The sequence below is a fragment of the Lissotriton helveticus genome, chromosome 6, assembly GCF_964261635.1.
Source record: "Lissotriton helveticus chromosome 6, aLisHel1.1, whole genome shotgun sequence".
Classification (NCBI taxonomy): Eukaryota; Metazoa; Chordata; class Amphibia; order Caudata; family Salamandridae; genus Lissotriton; species Lissotriton helveticus.
Window position 1 is genome coordinate 365,096,686 of NC_136067.1, and position 23,947 is coordinate 365,120,632.

Below are 23,947 nucleotides of genomic sequence, written 5' to 3' on the forward strand. Positions count from 1 at the left end.
AGCGTTTACAGTCAAGGCGCCATTCCGAAGAGTAACTCGATGCGTCACAGTTTAAAAAAAAAATGTGGGTGGGGTCCATAGAATTCCATAAGCAGATAGGAACTGCAAGCACATGCACGACATTTATTTTCTATTTGTGAGGAATAGAACTTACACACAGTAAAGTTTGGAGTTTTAAAGTAACTCGATGCGTCACAGTTTAAGAAAAAAATATGGGTGGGGTCCATAGAATTCCATAAGCAGATAGGAACTGCAAGCACATGCACGACATTTATTTTCAATTTGTGAGGAATAGAACTTACACACAGTAAAGTTTGGAGTTTTAAAGCAGAAACTATTACAAGTAACTATTACGCTGGCTGCAGAAGCACCGTGATGGGGCCACATAAACGACAGAGCACGCACACGCCCACCACAATTAGGCCTAGAGCACGCCTTGGAAGAGACTCTGGAGGACACCAGCGTTTACAGTCAAGGCGCCATTCCGAAGAGTAACTCGATGCGTCACAGTTTAAAAAAAAAATGTGGGTGGGGTCCATAGAATTCCATAAGCAGATAGGAACTGCAAGCACATGCACGACATTTATTTTCAATTTGTGAGGAATAGAAGTTACACACAGTAAAGTTTGGAGTTTTAAAGCAGAAACTATTACAAGTAACTATTACGCTGGCTGCAGAAGCACCGTGATGGGGCCACATAAACGACAGAGCACGCACACGCCCACCACAATTAGGCCTAGAGCACGCCTTGGAAGAGACTCTGGAGGACACCAGCGTTTACAGTCAAGGCGCCATTCCGAAGAGTAACTCGATGCGTCACAGTTTAAAAAAAAAATGTGGGTGGGGTCCATAGAATTCCATAAGCAGATAGGAACTGCAAGCACATGCACGACATTTATTTTCTATTTGTGAGGAATAGAACTTAAACACAGTAAAGTTTTGAGTTTTAAAGTAACTCGATGCGTCACAGTTTAAGAAAAAAATATGGGTGGGGTCCATAGAATTCCATAAGCAGATAGGAACTGCAAGCACATGCACGACATTTATTTTCAATTTGTGAGGAATAGAACTTACACACAGTAAAGTTTGGAGTTTTAAAGCAGAAACTATTACAAGTAACTATTACGCTGGCTGCAGAAGCACCGTCATGGGGCCACATAAACGACAGAGCACGCACACGCCCACCACAATTAGGCCTAGAGCACGCCTTGGAAGAGACTCTGGAGGACACCAGCGTTTACAGTCAAGGCGCCATTCCGAAGAGTAACTCGATGCGTCACAGTTTAAAAAAATTGTGGGTGGGGTCCATAGAATTCCATAAGCAGATAGGAACTGCAAGCACATGCACGACATTTATTTTCAATTTGTGAGGAATAGAAGTTACACACAGTAAAGTTTGGAGTTTTAAAGCAGAAACTATTACAAGTAACTATTACGCTGGCTGCAGAAGCACCGTGATGGGGCCACATAAACGACAGAGCACGCACACGCCCACCACAATTAGGCCTAGAGCACGCCTTGGAAGAGACTCTGGAGGACACCAGCGTTTACAGTCAAGGCGCCATTCCGAAGAGTAACTCGATGCGTCACAGTTTAAAAAAAAAATGTGGGTGGGGTCCATAGAATTCCATAAGCAGATAGGAACTGCAAGCACATGCACGACATTTATTTTCTATTTGTGAGGAATAGAACTTACACACAGTAAAGTTTGGAGTTTTAAAGTAACTCGATGCGTCACAGTTTAAGAAAAAAATATGGGTGGGGTCCATAGAATTCCATAAGCAGATAGGAACTGCAAGCACATGCACGACATTTATTTTCAATTTGTGAGGAATAGAACTTACACACAGTAAAGTTTGGAGTTTTAAAGAAGAAACTATTACAAGTAACTATTACGCTGGCTGCAGAAGCACCGTGATGGGGCCACATAAACGACAGAGCACGCACACGCCCACCACAATTAGGCCTAGAGCACGCCTTGGAAGAGACTCTGGAGGACACCAGCGTTTACAGTCAAGGCGCCATTCCGAAGAGTAACTCGATGCGTCACAGTTTAAAAAAAAAATGTGGGTGGGGTCCATAGAATTCCATAAGCAGATAGGAACTGCAAGCACATGCACGACATTTATTTTCAATTTGTGAGGAATAGAACTTACACACAGTAAAGTTTGGAGTTTTAAAGCAGAAACTATTACAAGTAACTATTACGCTGGCTGCAGAAGCACCGTGATGGGGCCACATAAACGACAGAGCACGCACACGCCCACCACAATTAGGCCTAGAGCACGCCTTGGAAGAGACTCTGGAGGACACCAGCGTTTACAGTCAAGGCGCCATTCCGAAGAGTAACTCGATGCGTCACAGTTTAAAAAAAAAATGTGGGTGGGGTCCATAGAATTCCATAAGCAGATAGGAACTGCAAGCACATGCACGACATTTATTTTCAATTTGTGAGGAATAAAACTTACACACAGTAAAGTTTGGAGTTTTAAAGCAGAAACTATTACAAGTAACTATTACGCTGGCTGCAAAAGCACCGTGATGGGGCCACATAAACGACAGAGCACGCACACGCCCACCACAATTAGGCCTAGAGCACGCCTTGGAAGAGACTCTGGAGGACACCAGCGTTTACAGTCAAGGCGCCATTCCGAAGAGTAACTCGATGCGTCACATTTTAAAAAAAATTGTGGGTGGGGTCCATAGAATTCCATAAGCAGATAGGAACTGCAAGCACATGCACGACATTTATTTTCAATTTGTGAGGAATAGAACTTACACACAGTAAAGTTTGGAGTTTTAAAGCAGAAACTATTACAAGTAACTATTACGCTGGCTGCAGAAGCACCGTGATGGGGCCACATAAACGACAGAGCACGCACACGCCCACCACAATTAGGCCTAGAGCACGCCTTGGAAGAGACTCTGGAGGACACCAGCGTTTACAGTCAAGGCGCCATTCCGAAGAGTAACTCGATGCGTCACAGTTTAAAAAAAAAATGTGGGTGGGGTCCATAGAATTCCATAAGCAGATAGGAACTGCAAGCACATGCACGACATTTATTTTCAATTTGTGAGGAATAGAACTTACACACAGTAAAGTTTGGAGTTTTAAAGCAGAAACTATTACAAGTAACTATTACGCTGGCTGCAGAAGCACCGTGATGGGGCCACATAAACGACAGAGCACGCACACGCCCACCACAATTAGGCCTAGAGCACGCCTTGGAAGAGACTCTGGAGGACACCAGCGTTTACAGTCAAGGCGCCATTCCGAAGAGTAACTCGATGCGTCACAGTTTAAAAAAAAAAATATGGGTGGGGTCCATAGAATTCCATAAGCAGATAGGAACTGCAAGCACATGCACGACATTTATTTTCAATTTGTGAGGAATAGAACTTAAACACAGTAAAGTTTGGAGTTTTAAAGTAACTCGATACGTCACAGTTTAAGAAAAAAATATGGGTGGGGTCCATAGAATTCCATAAGCAGATAGGAACTGCAAGCACATGCACGACATTTATTTTCAATTTGTGAGGAATAGAACTTAAACACAGTAAAGTTTGGAGTTTTACTGGCTGCCATCGAAAAACGTAGAAAAATAATTCTAAATTTCGGTATGTGGCGCATTAGTAAAAGTGAAATGAGTTTTAGCCGCCGACAAGAAAACACTGACGTGTGGCGCATTAGTAAAAGGAACATTTCGGTATGTGGCGCATTAGTAAAAGGAACATGGCTTTTAGACGCCGACAAGAAAACACAGACGTCGATCAATAATTCAATATGCGCTCTACTAAAAGGAACATTTAATAACTAAAAATGTACTATAACAATCACTAGAGCAATGACAACATTTTAAAAAAAGAAGGAGCAATTACTAAAAGGAACATTTAATACAGAACAACCACAATACCAAGAACAAGTATAAAGCAGCAAAACACAAGAGCAGAGGAAAGACTCACCGCTGAACAGCTTAAAAAGAATTTCACGAACAACGTCGTGGGATTATATACACAACAGAATTAGATGATTGGTTAAATAGAAGTGCAAGTAAACGTAAGCCTGCGATATGATTGGATGGACCGTGATTCTGAAATGTGATTGGCCTGCGACGAATGTGCGTAGATAAGGGGGTACAATGAATTATAACATACGTAGTGAAACGTCATGGAAACGTCACTGCGCATGCGCAATGTCTGTACGCATGAGCACAAACAGGGGGGGACGCTCAGCCACGGGGGACGTTGGAACATGGAACACCGGCTGGCCAGAAAGCCTGGCAGCCAGGGGATGCTGGGAATCAGCCCAGGATGCCCTGGACAGCTCCCCGACCGGAAATGGACGGCCCCTGGCCCCTCGCCCTCACTTGCCAGGGACACTGCTCCCCTGCAGCCTAAGGCCTATAGATAAGGCTTGGCCGTTCGTGGCCGTTTGGGGACGGGCGGGGCGGGCTGAGAAGGAAAAGGACTCTGTATTTTTCTTCTTGCTCAGAGAAACCAAGGGCAGTGTCCACTTCTCTGCCGGCCTGCATGCCAGCCAGCCTGCCTGCCTGCCTGCCTGCCTCCCTCCCTCCCTCCCTCCCTCCCTCCATCCTACTGACTTGCTGGGAACCTTCTTCCATTCGTTCCCCAGTGAAAAGGATCCAAAACCAATGAAACTCTGGTGCTGGAAAAACAATCTTATTCCGACGTGTGTCTCTTTTCAAAGTGCAGCGTCTGGATGGAGAAGGGGGAAAAAAATAAGAAATATATATATCTTTTTTTTAAAATGCGAAAAATAAATAAATAACGCATGGCCCGGGTGCCACAAAATGGCAAATAAGTCAAATAAATACACAAATAAGGCAAGACACGGTGACCAGTTTGCTTTTATTCACACGCAAACACAATAGCGCCACTTTACAGGGTTTGGTAGTGAAACGCTACTTTCGTTTTCTCGTCTATTTTTCAACAGCATTGTTTTCCCCGGGTGGGGAAGTGCACCATTCCTGGAGGTACTGCAATACCAGGTTGATGCGTGGAGTGGACAGAGCAAGCTCCTATTCCATCTCCCTGTTCCAAAAATCAATTTAATATATGGTCCCCAGATAGAGGACGTATCAGATATTAAACTGATAAGAACAGATTATTTTGAAAATCCTTTATTAGTGATAAAGGTGCAAACAGAGAAGCAAAACATGACATTACATCACATTACAGTGTATGTATCAAATGTATACAAGATAATACAAAGCCATTACCTTTCATTACAGTGTAAGAAAGCAGGTGTATTTGAGCTGGTCCAAAATAGATATGTACATTAGAGGGCAAGAGATTTACAGTTACAGGTTGGTGTTTGACAAGTGCCAATCCTTTATAGCCTGGTGGCAAGAGGCTGCGTCTAAATCTTTATTTATGGCCTATTTACAAGTGCCAATCCGTAAAAGACTAGAAGCTCGGTGGCCAGAGCTGTAATGTCAAAAAGAGAGGATGCATCAGTTTATCCTTTAAGTAACCCACTCTTTCCAGTTCTTGGTGTGCCAAAGTTCACACGCTTGCTGGGCACCCAGCACCTGTTTGTCTACTTGGCGGTAAGTGTTCATTTTGTCCAAGCAGAGGTTTCTGCAGTCTTTAGGGGACAGGACCTTATGTGAAAAGAGCAGCAGGTTGCGAGCGTCCCAAAGTGTCTCTTTGCCGCAGTTCAGTATGCGCCATGCTGTTATTACATTAGTTGAGGGAATATGCAAACCATATAATACAGTGTCATATACACAATTAGAAATACCAGCTACATGTACAAGGAAAGGGTGCAGGAGCGTCCAAAAGGTTTTAGCAAAGGACCAAGTCCATAGGAGATGGTACGGTGTTTCATCCTGCGCACAAGTGTCTCTGGGGCAGCGGGCTGATGGGGTCAGACCCCGTATGTGCTGGAAAGTTCTGGTGGGCAGGCAGCCGTGTGCACTCATCCATGCGAGGTCTCGATGACTGTGAGACAGCCCACGATGCCCCACAAGGCTCCAGACTGTAGCCGATTGCTGCTCATTCAAAGGGTCCAGTATTGTGGTCTGCTCCTGAAGGCGGAGTGTCAGTTTCAGTGTCTTGGCATCCTGGAATGCCGCTCGAGGAATAACTGCAAAGTCCAAAGAGTTCAGATAATTCTGCAAACCTTTATAAAAAGGAGGCACAGTGTGAGCTAGCGGTCTTGCATTACTTGAGACATACAATGCACGAGATCTTAAACATGTTCCCATAAAGTACCGTGTAAAAAGGCTGGCCACTGAGACTTGTTCATCTGCTGTTTGAGACACTGTGTGGCAAAGCAGTTTGGAAAATAAGAAGGAAGAAACATCTGGCATTCCCTTCCCCCCATGAGCCCAATGCTTTCAGAGTTTTGCACGGTTCAGTTTTTCCATTCTTGACCCCCAGATAAAGGAAAAAAGAAGCTTTGTACATTTTTGTAGAACAGGTTTTGTGGGAGGAAAAACCATAAACAGGTTCAACATGATAGGAAGTATGACCGCCTTCATTATTAGGATTTTGCCTTCCAGAGTAAGTTTGCGTGTAGGCCACAGAGACACCTTTTTTGTTATCTTACCATACACTACATCCCAGTTGGTCGAGGTTGGATTCCCTGCGCAAAAGAGAACACCTAGGATCTTAGTGGGGTCTGTAGTGACAGGGACAGGAAGTTTGGCTAGGGTGTCCCATGGGCCCACTCTGAGACACACACTTTTGTCGACATTCAGGGTAAGGCCTGAAACTTTCTGGAATAAAGATGCTTGTGTGAGCGCACTGCGTCAGACATGCCAACCCTCCCGATTCAGGCGTGAGACTACCGATTTCAGGGCTAGTCTCCCGCCTCCCGATTCCTACAAGGAAAAACCCGATTCCTCAGGGGTTTCAGCTGCCAGGGCTTGGTATTGTGTAACCTGCTAATTTCCAGCCAAAAAGTCAGAGTGGCGATGGCGATGCAGGGGCTAGAAGGGGTGAAAAAGCAATTAAGCCTCATTAACAAGCGCATGGTCTTTTAAAGACCTGTGGAGTACTCGGGCGGCTGTGTGTGTGCCCTGTTTGGGGGGTGGGGGGGAAGGGGGGAAGGGGGGGCGAATTCACTGCCAGCAACCTGCCAGGCCAGGCAGTGTTCAACACTTGCATCACCCTTTCTCTGCCTGTCATTGCGCTCCATGCTTCTGAAAGGTAAGAAAAAGAACGTGCATTTGCGTTTCAAATGTCCTATCGTGCAGCAGCACACTTTCAAAGCCCACACATGACAGAAACCCGATTAAAGGACCCATTCTCCCGATTTAAAAAAAAATCTCCCACTTTGCTCTTCTGAAATGTTGGCATGTATGCTGCGTGTTGCTTGTGCATTGGTGCAAAGAATGGTCACATCATCCATATAGGCCACCAACGAGGCCTGCTTACCAGAGCCCCCCGGCACAAAAACACCACTTATTAACTTATCCCTGCGCAGATGGCACAGGAATGGTTCCAGAGCGCAGACAAAGAGAGCAGGGGATAAAGGGCAGCCCTGCCTCACTCCTGCCTGATTGGGGAACTCCTGGGTGTAGTAGCCATTGATGCTTACCCTGCTACAAGCATGTTTATACATGGTGCGAATCCTGTTGCTAGTCCTGGCCGGGACTAGCATTCGATCCAGGGCTGCAAAGAGAAAATCATGAGAGACACGATCAAAGGCTTTTTGGAAATCTAGGCAAAGCACTCCTAGAGAGCTCTTTCGTTCAGTATTATACCAAATGACATCTCTGATGGTAGTGAGGCTGTCCACAATTGAACGCCCCTTGATTGCACAGGTCTGGTCCGGGTGTATGGTAGAGTGGAGGACCATGCGAAAACGCCTTGCAAGGACTTTGGAAACCAACTTATAGTCAACATTAAGAAGGGAGATAGGCCTCCAATTCTGTAAGGAGGTCTCCTCACCCTTTTTGTAAATCAGAGTGATGATGCCTGCAGAGAAATCATTGGTGAAAGTGTCATTGTTAAAAGAGTGCGCATAGACATGAAATCAGTACACAGTAAACCCCAAAAGGTACGATAAAATTCCCAGGGTAGACCATCAATACCTGGGCTAGAACCATGGGGTACAGAACTCAAACCATTGAGGAATTCCTCACCAGTAAACTGACCTCCCAAGAAGTCTCTTTGGTCCTGTGTGAATGTCTCAGTGACTGACTCGCAGTATATCTCTGCGCTGTGTGCCTCTTGGAGCCCTTCAGGTGCAGTGTATAGACCTTTGTAAAAATCAAAAGCAATCTGCTGACAAGCTTCTACACCATGTTCCCTCACCCCACTGGGAGACTGCAATGTAGACATTAACTTGTGAGTTTTACCAGCTTTTTTGAAGAAAAAGGAGGTACACTTTTCATCCTCTTGGAAATGGCGCACTCGTGATTGGAAAATGATGGCCTTGCTCTTACGTTGCAACCAGATGTTCATTTCGTTTTTGATCTGCCGTACTTCCTCCTTCACTTCTTTTCCAGCTGCCCCCAGCTGTTGTGCCAGGACCAGGCGGTGCTGTAAAGTCTGAAAATCTGCCCATTCCTTTTGTTTGCGGAGCTTCCCCTGTAATTGAAAAAATCTTTGTGTTTTAAGTTTAACCCACCTCCACCATCTGTATTCTGAGGGAAAATTTTGCTTCTGACCCTGCCACTTTTCATAGCAGGACCTGTATTTATTGCATATCACCTCGTCTAGCAGTAGCTGAGTGTTCAGCTTCCATGAACCCGGGCCACCCTGGGGTTTTTGTGGCACTGTAAGTTTGGCACATATTACCTGATGATCCGAGAACGGAGCAGGTTCTGTAGAGCAGGACTCTGCCATCAAGGATTTGGAGGCAAAGATGTAGTCAATTCTGGACTTGGTTTTCCCGTGGTCCGCCTCCCACGTAAAACCAGTGCCTGGAGGGTGGTGCTTTCTATAAGTGTCATAAAGGTCTAGATCATGTACCAGTGACTTGAGTACTTTGGAAGTGACATCCAGTGTATAATTTGTCTGTGTCCCCTGACGGTCTTTAGGGTGTAGTATGCAATTAAAATCTCCTGTCAAAATATGTGGCGTAGCACCTGCAAGGAAAGGCTTAATCAAAAGCAACAAATGTTCACGTTCTGCTTTTTTTGTAGGCCCATACACTGTGCATATCCTTATTGGATTACCATCTAGGAGCATGGTTACCAGGACCGCACGCCCTGGGTACAGTACTCCTTCATCTAGAAGCTGCCAGTGCTTATGTTGAAACAACATGGCTACCCCATCATTTTTTAGGGAACCTCCAGACCAAACTGAGGGGCCCCTAGTCCAGCATTTCTGTAAAGAAAGATAATTAGGCCTGAAGGGTAAATAACAGTCCTGTAAACAAATAACATCTGCATGCATATTCTCACAAAAATCTAGTACCATGATTCTACTCAGCTCAGTGCCTATGCCCCTCACGTTACAGGAGGCGATCGACATTGCCATAATGAGAGCATAGAAGGTGAAACCCATACTTAAACCTCTTGAGAGTCAACTACAAAACCACCATCTTCGCAGTCCAATACCACTTCCTGGTCCTGAGTGAAATGGTCAGATAACAGACCTTCCAGGACCGGAGTGTTCTCCAGATCTTGGCTATTGCCAACTTCCACTACTTGTACTGCATAATCGTGTACCTCCTCGGAGCCCGAGAGGTCAAGGAGAGGGTCAAATCTCCCCCCCCCCGGGGGTGGGGGCGCTCCTGGGATGAGGGCCACCTCTTATTGCGGGTGGGGCGGGAGGATTCTGCCAAGAGTTTGGCCGCTCTTGCCTTGCGTTTGTTCACCCTTTGTACTGACCACCCTTCCTGATTGCCGCTAGAGGTGAGCTGCATTTCTCTTCCCACTGGTGCTAAGGTAATTGCTGTTGCCTCTGCCGCTTTTCTCAGGTCGCGCACTGCCCTATCTATTTCCTTCTTAGCATTGCTTTCCTCTGCTGTGGGGGGAATCATTGAGGGGACTACGTGTTCTGATGTGTCCAGTGGGGTAGGATTTAAGACCACACTGTTGGAAGGTGCAGAGCTTTCTGCTATGTTTGCTTTGGGGGCTCTCCTATTGCGTCGCTCGCGTCTCTCTAGTGCCACCTGCTTAGCGCTTGCAATGTCCCTACTCTCCTGAGCCTCCTCTGCGCGCTGCTGCTCATCACTGATATCCACAAGATCCTCCTCATCATGAAACTCTGCCTCAACAGAGGGTCCTGCGAGCTCCTCGTCCTACTCTGAGCCCGTCGTACCCAAGTAAATAGGAATGCCATCAACCATCCCCAGAATGTCAGAGTCCTGGCCATCTGAGGTTTGCTGCCCGTCCGCCGCCCCCGAGGTCCCAGCTGCACTGTGATGTGGCGGAGAGGTGGAAGAGGGGTCTGTGTTACCAGAGCCTGCTGCTGTAGCATAATAAAAACGTCCCTTGGGGCATGCTTTAAACAGGTGAGAGTTGCTACCACAAAGGTTACACTTCTTGGGAATGGGGCACTGCATAGCCTTGTGCTCAGTGCCCCCACAATCTCTGCACACCATACCTGAGCATTGGTCTTTTGAGTGCCCAAACTGTTGGCATATCCTGCAGAAAGGCGGCTGGCCAGAATAGACAAGGAAACCTTTGTTGGGGCCCAGTGCGAATGTTTGTGGTGGGTGGGCCAATCCCCCAATGCCCTCAGGGTCTGGTTTGAAATTGACAATGTAGCGCCGTTTACCATTCCATATCCCACATATATTCTTGATTTTTTGCCCCCCTCGTATTGTGGTGCAGTACCTGTCAAGGAAAATCTCAATAAGGCGTGGGTCTGTGTAGGGGTTATACATGTGGACCACAAGTACCGTGTCCTTTGGTGCTGACATGGAGGTAAAAGAGAGCCCCTGTAGCGCCTTATGCTCATAATGCTGTCGTGATGCCTGTATTACCATCTGACATATTGACTCACTCGAGAAAGTGACGTCGAAAATGCCCCAGTTGGAAAAGTCCTGGATGCATTCAATAGCCCTTTCTGCCACATTACATTCTTTCTTCAACACTTCATCTACCATGAAAACCACATTCTTTTCTCTCCGGTACTGCTCCTCTACTGTAATTCGCACCGAGTTGGGCACGAAGTCGAAGCCAGAGGCTTTGTGGGCCTCTGCTACACTGGAATAGGAAGCCATGGCTAGCGCTGCCGCCGCCATTCGCGCTCTGCCTGCTCTGCTGTCTCAGTGAGGGAGAAGGGAGTGGGGATGAGGGAGCAGGGAGCAGGGCTGGCAGCAGCCTCTGAGCACAGAAAAGCCAGTCCGAGGAGGAGGGCAGAGCCCCCACCTCCGAGTCTCTTCACAGCTCCTCTCTCAGCCCGGGAAAATGCAACAATGTGACAGCTGCCTCCGAGATCTGTACGAGGAGGAGGGCACGGCCCCCACATCCAGGCCTGCCAGGCAGCTCTTAACTCAGCGCGATGCTCCGCAACAAAGTCTCAGTCTTACCGGCATTCAGTGAAGAAGTAGCAGTGTGGAGGAGCACCACGGCCCCCCCAGCGGGGGCTCTCCTTCCCTGGAACGCCTTGCCTGCAACGATGTATCAGCTCCTCCAAGATGGAATGGGAGGCTGGGGGAAGGCCCGTGTTCCGAGGAGCGCTGTACCCTCATTGAGCGCTGTACCCCCTACGTCACGTTGTGCCGTTTTCCTCAGAATCAGCCTCTATCGGCCGTCGTTCCACCATCGAGCTTTGTACCTCCTACTTCACGGGGGAGGAGTTGTTCATAGTTCGTTGTAGCTTCTGGGAGACGGTCGCTGTGCTTACACACGTCCGCCATTAGTTTCCAAAAGTGGAATTACGCGAGCAATTCTTTTAAATTGATGGAATTCGTTTTGGTAACATGGTATATGCATGTTGGAAAGGAAGTTATTTTTCACATATTGTCCTAATCGTTGTTTTTAATTATTCAAAGTTTGACAAACATGTTTTTTTCAAAATTTATTTTATAATATATAATTCATAATATTAAATATATATATTATAATTTATTATGCAATATATAATAAATGTTATAATATATAATGATATAATAATTATTAATAATTAATTATAATTATTAATAATAATTAATTAATAATATAATATTTATAGGGAGCCTATATAGACCTATTGTAGTTTGCCTGTGTGTGTTCGGTTCGGCTGGCGTTGATGGGGAGCAGGTAGTATTTCTGCTCACCGTGGTTTTGTGTACCCCCTAAGTCAAAAGGCAGCTTATACAGGCCTAATATAGTTTGCCAGTGTGCCTTCACTAGGGTTTGGCTGGCGTTGATGGGGAGCAGGTAGCATTTCTGCTCACCGTGGTTTTCTGTACCCCCTAAGTCAAAAGGGAGTTTATACAGGCCTGTTCTATGATTTTAGTGTGTGTTCACTAGGGTTCGGCTGGCGTTGATTTGTGAGCAGCTACTATTTCTGCTCACCGTGGTTTTGTGTACCCCCTAAGTCAAAAGGGAGCTTATACAGGCCTGTTCTTGGTTTTTATTGTACGTTGGCTAGGGTTCGGCTGGCGTTAATGGTGAGCAGGTAGTATTTCTGCTCACCTTGGTTATTGTGTCCCTCCTAAGTCAAAAGGCAGCTTATAGAGGGCTGTTCTAGGTTTTTAGTGTGCGTGGACTAGTGTTCGGCTGGCGTTGATGGGGAGCAGGTAGTATTTCTGCTCACCGTTGTTTTGTGTACCCCCTAAGTCAAAAGGGAGCTTATACAGGCCTAATATAGTTTCCCAGTGTGCCTTGACTAGGGTTTGGCTGGCGTTGATGGGGAACAGGTAGTATTTCTGCTCACCGTGGTTTTCTGTACCCCCTTAGTCAAAAGGGAGTTTATACAGGCCTGTTCTATGTTTTTAGTGTGTGTTCACTAGGGATCGGCTGGCGTTGATTTGTGAGCAGCTACTATTTCTGCTCACCGTGGTTTTGTGTACCCCCTAAGTCAAAAGGGAGCTTATACAGGCCTGTTCTTTTTAGTGTGTTTTCACTAGGGTTCGGCTGGCGATCATTGTGAGCAGCTAGTATTTCTGCTCACCGTGGTTTTGTGTACCCCCTAAGTCAAAAGGGAGGTTATATAGGCCTGTTCTTTGTTTTTATTGTACGTTGGCCAGGGTTCGGCTGGCGTTAATGGTGAGCAGGTAGTATTTCTGCTCACCGTGGTTATTGTGTCCCTCCTAAGTCAAAAGGCAGCTTATACAGGCCTGTTCTTGGTTTTTAGTGTGCGTGGACTAGGGTTCGGCAGGCGTTGATGGGGAGCAGGTAGTATTTCTGCTCAGCGTTGTTTTTTGTACCCCATAAGTCAAAATAGAGCTTATATAGGCCTAATATAGTTTGCCAGGGTGCCTTGACTAGGGTTTGGCTGGCGTTGATGGGGAACAGGTAGTATTTCTGCTCACCGTGGTTTTCTGTACCCCCTAAGTCAAAAGGGAGTTTATATAGGCCTGTTCTATGTCTTCAGTGTGTGTTCACTAGGGTTCGGCTGGCGTTGATTTGTGAGCAGCTACTATTTCTGCTCACCGTGGTTTTGTGTATCCCCTAAGTCAAAAGGGAGCTTATACAGGCCTGTTCTTGGTTTTTAGTGTGTGTTCACTAGGGTTCTGCTGGCGTTCATTGTGAGCAGGTAGTATTTCTGCTCACCGTGGTTTTGTGTACCCCCTAAGTCAAAAGGGAGCTTATACAGGCTTGTTCTTGGTTTTTATTGTACGTTGGCTTGCGTTGATGTTGAGCAGATAGTATTTCTGCTCCCTGTGGTTCACTGTACCCCCCAAGTGAAAATGGAACTTATACAGGCCTGTTGTAGTTTGGGAGTGTGCGTTGACTAGTGTGCGTTGATAGTGTTTGTGCACCTCCTTTGCTGCTCTTGAAACATTAGGACATATACTTTTTGCACTTACTTTTCTGTGTTGTACAACAGTGTTACCCCCCCAGTGTGCTTGGCATCATCTATGATATTTTACCTTTCTTTTTTTTTTAACACCGCTTTTTTAACACCCCACCGATGAGGAAATACAAAAGTGCACTGAAGGATGTCAAAAAGAATTTCTTTAGTGATAGGATTGAGAGGGCAAGTAATTCTCCAAGAGAATCGTTTAAAATTTTTAAAGAACTTTTGAAAGCCCAGGTCCCGCCAGTCGTGCATGCCAATCCTAAAGACAAATGTGAAGAGCTGGCTAGTTTCTTCCATTCAAAAATAGATACAATCCTATCCTCTCTGCCCGTTATGCCTCAAATCTCTGAACCGGCTGCTGGTCCAATAAGCTGTTTGACCGAACTTGTCTCCTTTGGCCCCTTCTCGGAAGAGGAGGTTACAAAGGTCTTGTTGGAGATGAAGAGTGGATCTCCGAGTGATCCAGTCCCTATGAAACATCTTAAACTTGTGGCTAACACTCTGTCAGCTCCGCTGACCGACCTTATTAATCTTTCTCTCTCTCATGGCATAGTCCCTCAGAGATGGAAAAGGGCAGTAGTAAAAGCCCTACTGAAAAAACCAGGCTTGGATCCCTCCAATTTGACCAACTTCAGGCCAATCTCGCTTCTGCCGGGGTTCTCTAAAATCGCCGAGAAGCTGGTTAACCGTCAGCTTTCCTACCATCTTGAGTCCAACCACCTGTTGGGAGACTCCCAGACTGGTTTCCGTCCCGGCCAGGGAACGGACACGGCCCTGCTGGCGGTAGTGGAGGAAGCAAGGAGCACTCTTGATGCTGGAGGATCAGTGGCAGTGATCCTCCTGGACCTGAGTGCTGCCTTTGACACCGTGAGTCATCAGGTGCTCCTCCAACGCCTGTCAGAGGTAGGTGTCTCAGGGACGGCCCTGAAATGGTTGGGATCCTTCCTCTCCAACCGTTTCTACCAAGTCTGGGAAGGGGCAGAGCAGTCTTCCCTATTCCCTCTTCAATGTGGAGTCCCGCAGGGCTCATCGTTGAGCCCTACTTTGTTCAATGCATACATGACTCCACTTGAAAGAGTGGTAGCCCCCTCGGGGTTGAAGATCATCAGCTATGCTGATGATACTCAGCTGGTGGTGGGCCTCACTCAGCTGGCGGAACAACCCAATGTGTTACATGACTGCCTGGCCAATGTCTACCATTGGATGTCCAACTCGGCTCTAAAGCTCAATGGAGGAAAAACTGAGCTGATGCTCTTGGGCAACTCCAGTCCCTCCATTATTGCCAGCTGTTGGCCCCGGTCTCTTGGCGATCCACCATCCCCCAAGAAGGAGATCAAGTCCTTGGGAGTATGGTTGGAGGAAGATCTGTCCTTTAGGACTCACGCCAGGAAGACCGCGGGGGTTTGCTTCGGTCTACTGAAGTCAGCCCGAAAGGTGCTACCACTGCTTCCGGATCCAGCTAAGAAGCTTTTGATGCGTGGTTTAATCCTGTCGAGGCTCGACTATGGAAATGCCCTGTTTCTTGGCGCCCCCGAAGCGACCTTTAAAACCCTCCAACAGGTGCAAAACGCAGCCGCCAGAGTCTTGATGGAGATCCCTAGAAGGCAGTCTGCTGCCCCGGCCCTCAAAGCGCTTCACTGGCTCCCTGTTAAGGAGCGGGTGAAATTCAAGGCGCTGTGTACGGCCCATAAAATTCTACATGGCAAAGGCCCCCCCATCCTTTTTAATATGGCCCATCCTTATAAACCTCCACGCCTTCTGCGCTCGGACCAGCAACATCTTTTGCAATCTGCGAGAGTTAAGAGAGCTCGGACTGGGGGCAGGCGTTTTTCGGTACAGGTGGCATCTCTGTGGAACTCTCTGCCCCTTAAGATTCGCTCAGAGCCCAAGATCCTACTATTCAGGAAACTCCTAAAAACCTATTTGTTTCCTCAGTAGTGAGTAATCGAGTCTCTCCTTCTTGGTCTGTCGCGCCGGGATGCCCCCGGGTAAGCTGAGCGCGTTACAAGTTTCATATAATAATAATAATAATAATAATAATTTTTCATACTTCCTTTGCACCTCTCCTCGCAATCTGTTCCACATTGTGTGTTCATTGTACTTTTGTAGACTTGTTCTTTTGCGATTTTTTACTATGTGTAGTAGATATGCTTTCCTTTTCATGCAGCGTTGCTTTGTCTTCTTTTTTATATATGACATTGGCTCTTCGGTACTCTATCCAGTGTTCTGACCGCACCAGTACATGTGTACACATGTACTTTACCCCTTTACATTCACTCCCTCCACCCTAATTTACAAAATAATTGTGTCACATAAAGTAACGGGCTTTGGTTGCTACTGTGTCTTAAGTTTGCAACATAGTAGGTAGGACACAGATTAAGAGACTGAGCCTCCACCACCCATGGACCTTCCAGCCCGTTGTTTACGCCTCTTTTGCAATGCCTTATGGAGTAGTTTCTTATCTGTAATTACAGTTCTGTACTAGGGATATCTCTGTTGTACTCGTAATCTATCAATTTCTGCACACCATACCTGAGCATTGGTCTTTTGAGTGCCCAAACTGTTGGCATATCCTGCAAAAAGGCGGCTGGCCAGAATAGACAAGGAAACTTTGTTGGGGCCCAGTGCGAATGTTTGTGGTGGGTGGGCCAATCCCCCAATGCCTCAGGGTCTGGTTTGAAATTGACAATGTAGCGCCGTTTACCATTCCATATCCCACATATATTCTTGATTTTTTGCCCCCCTCGTATTGTGGTGCAGTACCTGTCAAGGAAAATCTCAATAAGGCGTGGGTCTGTGTAGGGGTATACATGTGGACCACAAGTACCGTGTCCTTTGGTGCTGACATGGAGGTAAAAGAGAGCCCCTGTAGAGCCTTATGCTCATAATGCTGTCGTGATGCCTTTATTACCATCTGACATATTGACTCACTCGAGAAAGTGACGTCGAAAATGCCCCTGTTGGAAAAGTCCTGGATGCATTCAATAGCCCTTTCTGCCACATTACATTCTTTCTTCAACACTTCATCTACCATGAAAACCACATTCTTTTCTCTCCGGAACTGCTCCTCTACTGTAATTCGCACCGAGTTGGGCACGAAGTCGAAGCCAGAGGCTTTGTGGGCCTCTGCTACACTGGAATAGGAAGCCATGGCTAGCGCTGCCGCCGCCATTCGCGCTCTGCCAGGTCTGCTGTCTCAGTGAGGGAGAAGGGAGGGGGATGAGGGAGCAGGGAGCAGGGCTGGCAGCAGCCTCTGAGCACAGAATAGCCAGTCCGAGGAGGAGGGCAGAGCCCCCACCTCCGAGTCTCTTCACAGCTCCTCCCTTAGCCCGGGAAAATGCAACAATGTGACAGCTGCCTCCGAGATCTGTACGAGGAGGAGGGCACGGCCCCCACCTCCAGGCCTGCCAGGCAGCTCTTCACTCAGCGCGATGCTCCGCAACAAAGTCTCAGTCTTACCGGCCTTCAGTGAAGAAGTAGCAGTGTGGAGTAGCACCACGGCCCCCCCAGCGGGGGCTCTCCTTCCCTGGAACGCCTTGCCTGCACCGATATATCAGCTCCTCCAAGATGAAATGGGAGGCTGGGGGAAGGCCCGTGTTCCGAGGAGCGCTGTACCCTCATCAAGCGCTGTACCCTCTACGTCACGTTGTGCCGTTTTCCTCAGAATCAGCCTATCGGCCGTCGTTCCCCCATCGAGCTTTGTACCCCCTATGTCACGGGGGAGGAGTTGTTCATAGTTCGTTGTAGCTTCTGGGAGACGGTCGCTGTGCTTACACACGGCCGCCATTAGTTTTCAAAAGTGGAATTACGCGAGCAATTCTTTAAAATTGATGGAATTAGTTTTGGTAACATGGTATATGCATGTTGGAAAGGAAGTTATTTTTCACATATTGTCCTAATCGTTGTTTTTAATTATTTAAAGTTTGACAAACATGTTTTTTTCAAAATTTATTTTATAATATATAATTTATAATATTAAATATATATATATTATAATTTATTATGCAATATATAATAAATGTTGTAATATATGATATAATAATTATTAATAATTAATTATAATTATTAATAATAATTAATTAATAATATAATATTTATAGGGAGCTTATATAGGCCTATTGTAGTTTGCCTGTGTGTGTTCGCTTCGGCTGGCGTTGATGGGGAGCAGGTAGTATTTCTGCTCACCGTGGTTTTGTGTACCCCCTAAGTCAAAAGGCAGCTTATAAAGGCCTAATATAGTTTGCCAGTGTGCCTTCACTAGGGTTTGGCTGGCGTTGATGGGGAGCAGGTAGCATTTCTGCTCACCGTGGTTTTCTGTACCCCCTAAGTCAAAAGGGAGTTTATACAGGCCTGTTCTATGGTTATAGTGTGTGTTCACTAGGGTTCGGCTGGCGTTGATTTGTGAGCAGCTACTATTTCAGCTCACTGTGGTTTTGTGTACCCCCTAAGTCAAAAGGGAGCTTATACAGGCCTGTTCTTGGTTTTTATTGTACGTTGGCTAGGGTTCGGCTGGCGTTAATGGTGAGCAGGTAGTATTTCTGCTCACCGTGGTTATTGTGTCCCTCCTAAGTCAAAAGGCAGCTTATACAGGCCTGTTCTAGGTTTTTAGTGTGCGTGGACTAGGGTTCGGCTGGGGTTGATGGGGAGCAGGTAGTATTTCTGCTCACCGTTGTTTTGTGTACCCCCTAAGTCAAAAGGGAGCTTATACAGGCCTAATATAGTTTGCCAGTCTGCCTTGACTAGGGTTTGGCTGGCGTTTATGGGGAACAGGTAGTATTTTTGCTCACCGTGGTTTTCTGTACCCCCTAAGTCAAAAGAGAGTTTATACAGGCCTGTTCTATGTTTTTAGTGTGTGTTCACTAGGGTTCGGCTGGCATTGATTTGTGAGCAGCTACTATTTCTGCTCACCGTGGTTTTGTGTACCCCCTAAGTCAAAAGGGAGCTTATACAGGCCTGTTCTTGGTTTTTATTGTACGTTGGCTAGGGTTCGGCTGTCGTTAATGGTGAGCAGGTAGTATTTCTGCTCACTGTGGTTATTGTGTCCCTCCAAAGTCAAAAGGCAGCTTATACAGGCCTGTTCTATGTTTTTAGTGTGCGTGGACTAGGGTTCGGCTGGCGTTGATGGGGAGCAGGTAGTATTTCTGCTCACCGTTATTTTGTGTACCCCCTAAGTCAAAAGGGAGCTTATACAGGCCTAATATAGTTTGCCAGTCTGCCTTGACTAGGGTTTGGCTGGCGTTGATGGGGAACAGGTAGTATTTTTGCTCACCATGATTTTCTGTACCCCCTAAGTCGAAAGTGAGTTTATACAGGCCTGTTCTATGTTTTTAGAGTGTGTTCACTAGGGATCGGCTGGCGTTGATTTGTGAGCAGCTACTATTTCTGCTCACCGAGGTTTTTTGTACCCCCTAAGTCAAAAGGGAGCTTATACAGGCCTGTTCTTGGTTTTTATTGTACGTTGGCTAGGGTTCGGCTGGCGTTAATGGTGAGCAGGTAGTACTTCTGCTCATCGTGGTTATTGTGTACCTCCTAAGTCAAAAGGCAGCTTATACAGGCCTGTTCTAGGTTTTTAGTGTGCGTGGACTAGGGTTCGGCTGGCATTGATGGGGAGCAGGTAGTATTTCTGCTCAGCGTTGTTTTGTGTACCCCATAAGTCAAAAGGGAGCTTATACAGGCCTAATATAGTTTGCCAGTGTGCCTTGACTAGGGTTTGGCTGGCGTTGCTGGGGAACAGGTAGTATTTCTGCTCACCGAGGTTTTCTGTACCCCCTAAGTCGAAAGTGAGTTTATACAGGCCTGTTCTATGTTTTCAGTGTGTGTTCACTAGGGTTCAGCTGGCGTTGATTTGTGAGCAGCTACTATTTCTGCTCACCGTGGTTTTGTGTACCCCCTAAGTCAAAAGGGAGCTTATACAGGCCTGTTCTTGGTTTTTAGTGTGTGTTCAATAGGGTTCTGCTGACGTTCATTGTGAGCAGCTAGTATTTCTGCTCACCGTGGTTTTGTGTACCCCCTAAGTCAAAAGGGAGCTTATACAGGCTTGTTCTTGGTTTTTATTGTACGTTGGCTTGTGTTGATGTTGAGCAGATAGTATTTCTGCTCCCTGTGGTTCACTGTAGCCGCCAAGTGAAAATGGAGCTTATACAGGCCTGTTGTAGTTTGGGAGTGTGCGTTGACTAGTGTGCGTTGATAGTGTTTGTGCACCTCCTTTGCTGCTCTTGAAACATTAGGACATATACTTTTTGCACTTACTTTTCCGTGTTGTACAACAGTGTTACCCCCCAGTGTGCTTGGCATCATCTATGATATTTTACCTTTCTTTTTTTTTGAACACCGCTTTTTCATACTTCCTTTGCACCTCTCCTCGCAATCTGTTCCACATTGTGTGTTCATTGTACTTTTGTAGACTTGTTCTTTTACTGATTTTTCACTTTGTGTAGTAGATATGCTTTCCTTTTCATGCAGCGTTGCTTTGTCTTCTTTTTTATATATGACATTGGCTCTTCGGTGCTCTATCCAGTGTTCTGACCGCACCAGTACATGTGTACACATGTACTTTACCCCTTTACATTCACTCCCTCCACCCTAATTTACAAAATAATTCTGTCACATAAAGTAACGGGCTTTGGTTGCTACTGTGTCTTAAGTTTGCAACATAGTAGGTAGGACACAGATTAAGAGACTGAGCCTCCACCACCCATGGACCTTCCAGCCCGTTGTTTCCCCCTCTTTTGCAATGCCTTATGGAGTAGTTTCTTATCTGTAATTAAAGTTCTGTACTAGGGATATCTCTGTTGTACTCGTAATCTATCAATTTCTGCACACCATACCTGAGCATTGGTCTTTTGAGTGCCCAAACTGTTGGCATATCCTGCAAAAAGGCGGCTGGTCAGAATAGACAAGGAAACCTTTGTTGGGGCCCAGTGCAAATGTTTGTCTTGGGTGGGCCAATCCCCCAATGCCTCAGGGTCTGGTTTGAAATTGACAATGTAGCGCCGTTTACCATTCCATATCCCACATATATTCTTGACTTTTTTGCCCCCCTCGTATTGTGGTGCAGTACCTGTCAAGGAAAATCTCAATAAGGCGTGGGTCTGTGTAGGGGTTATACATGTGGACCACAAGTACCGTGTCCTTTGGTGCTGACATGGAGGTAAAAGAGAGCCCCTGTAGCGCCTTATGCTCATAATGCTGTCGTGATGCCTGTATTACCATCTGACATATTGACTCACTCGAGAAAGTGACGTCGAAAATGCCCCTGTTGGAAAAGTCCTGGATGCATTCAATAGCCCTTTCTACCACATTACATTCTTTCTTCAACACTTCATCTACCATGAAAACCACATTATTTTCTCTCCGGTACTGCTCCTCTACTGTAATTCGCACCGAGTTGGGCACGAAGTCAAAGCCAAAGGCTTTGTGGCCCTCTGCTACACTGGAATAGGAAGCCATGGCTAGCGCTGCCGCCGCCATTCGCGCTCTGCCTGCTCTGCTGTCTCAGTGAGGGAGAAGGGAGGGGGGATGAGGGAGCAGGGAGCAGGGCTGGCAGCAGCCTCTGAGCACAGAAAAGCCAGTCCGAGGAGGAGGGCAGAGGGATGTATGATGATACATCGCGCACCAACACATCGCGGGATTTAACACCGCACAGGGCAACACTTCACCCTCTGTTATATCGCACGCCTTTACAACGCGAATGCGTGCATTCCTATTGGCAAGGCTGCAATATCGTAGACGCCTACATCGCATGTCACCACAACGCCTGTACATGTATTAGAATCTAATACATGTAGCCGCCTCTAACCCTTGGCCTCCATTGCCCCCTCCCTCCCTCCCCACGACGCTAAATCTTGTATTTCTATTTCCCCACATTTTCATTTTTTTACACTAAATCAGTGGCGGTGCGTCCATTGGGGGCGTTGGGGCGTTGCCCCACTAGCCATGGACGACCGCACTGGCATTGAAGTATGAGTTTTAGAAAATACACATTTTACTTAAAGAAATTAAATCTGAGTCGAGCGCACTGCGCGCTACCTGTCCCGGGAAAAGCCCGACCGAATCGGGCATCCATAATGAAGTGGGCCGTGGGGGGCGGGGCTGCGGCAGAGTGACAGGCAGGCACGCACACAGAGAGGCAGTGGGGTGCTGGCAGCGCATGCCAAATCCCGGAGTAGTCAATTTGTTGACTGGCTCGCGCATGCGTACACTGAGACCTTCGCCCCCCCCCCCCCAGCACTCGTATACATAGGCAGGCAGGAGGCCCCGGGGCCCGGTCTCATCTAGGGCAGATAGGAGCCTGCTCGTGTGCCAATCCTGCGCAGTGGCGCTGTTCATGCTGTGCCAGGATTGGCTGCTGCAGCAGGATGGTGCCGCACGTGGGTGTTTACTGCTCGCACATTAATGGCCAATCACATATGGCTATATCCAGCCATGTAGTCGGTGATTGGCCATTTGATTTCCGTACGCTGTTGGGCAGTCGGGATGTCACAGCGCGTGGCGCACCAGCCTGTCCAGTGCCACCACAACAACTAAGACTGACTGGGTAAGTGTGAAACTGAAAGTACTACAGTAGAAGTTTGTATAGTCGAGGTCCGAGGATGAGTCATAGTGTGAGTTCAGTTGAGAGAGAGTCAGTCTCAGTTCTCCAGGACGGACCACCAGTGCGCGTGACTCATCTTCGTGACTCCGACCTCGTCGTGACCAGTGAGTCGTGTTGTATGACATGTGTGCTGCAGCCTAGTAGGACGGTCAAGAGGGTTGTTTCATTAGGGCCAGTGCTTTCTTAGCAGGGTCCTGTGGTCATAATTATCTACAGAGCACTTTGCAGACCCCCTGGTTTAAAATGTTAATGCAGTGTGCTCTGACCTCTCTAGGAGAAACATGAATATTCAAAAAGCGTTCCTCAGAACTGGCATCCTTTGTAAATCACTCCTGTTTTACCAGGGACTTCCCACGTAACTTTTAATGTTTCATACGTAATAATCTGTTTTTCACTAGTCATTCCAGAGATTTTTAATGAGGAACGCTAATCATTTGTTTGTTGTGTTTATACTGCATATTTATTATTTTACACAAGACTTCTTTAATTTGCCTAGATTAGTCGAGTGGTCATGCCTTGTCCGGTGTGGATTTGTAAACGTTGTGCTGTATGCATTGCAATGGAACTAGCACTCCTGAGGAGGTGGAATAATACACCCAATGGGCAACAGAATGAATGTGCGAGAGAAATAATCTTCTAGTACCGCCGGCGCCTGCTTGGACCTGCTTTAAGTTTGCACTGTTTGCTTTGTGTACTGGACTGACATGCCAGAGTTACCGCGTAAGTGTGTGGACCAATCCGTGACTGTCACTGTAATAATAAATATACTACTGCAACATTGGCATTGCGCTGGCCCCCCGAGTCACTCTCATCATTCCTGATGCTGTGCGCCCCTTCATATTTCTTGTCGCAACTACCCCTAGACAGAACAGAAGAAATGTCACTCGCTGGAAAGAAAATGGACATTTCAACATATTTAATTTTGCTCCTTCAACCTTAATATTTCATCTCGGCGTTGCTGCGCCCCTGCTTTCATTTCTGAGTAAATGGCAGTGTTCAGTGGCTGCCAGTATGAGAAAATCGCCTGATAATGTAAATTCAGCTTAATGTATATGGTGAGATGATTTCAGATGATTTTATCACGAGTGGAGAGAGAGCATTGGGAAAAGTAAACATTATTTTGCACTCACTATTATTGTTCAATGTGCTCGACTACTGTACGTGTCTAGTTCGGTATGTATCATGTAGTCCGGGCCACTAGAATTTCGCGATTTCACGGTTTTAGCGTTTTATTCATAATTATGGAGTTGCCGCATTTGCCACATAATCCGTCATCAAATGCATAATTTCTAATCTGCAGATTTTAACCAAAATGTATTTTTAGCACAAACGGAGCGAAAGTTACCAAGAACATGGTGATGGGGTGCTCCCTCACGGTGGAAAGCCCTTTGCAAAAGTTATCTTTCACTTGCTAATTGCTGTATCTGATTAACTGCTGTATCTGATTAATAAACTGTTGCTGTATCTGATTAATAA

The 23,947-nt window shown here is 46.6% G+C and overlaps 1 pseudogene; it reads right to left on the reverse strand.

The window, feature by feature from the left end:
- Positions 1-4,972: 4,972 nt before the first annotated feature.
- Positions 4,973-5,152, reverse strand: LOC144764320 (U2 spliceosomal RNA; annotated as a pseudogene).
- Between the last annotated feature and the right edge of the window lie 18,795 nt (positions 5,153-23,947).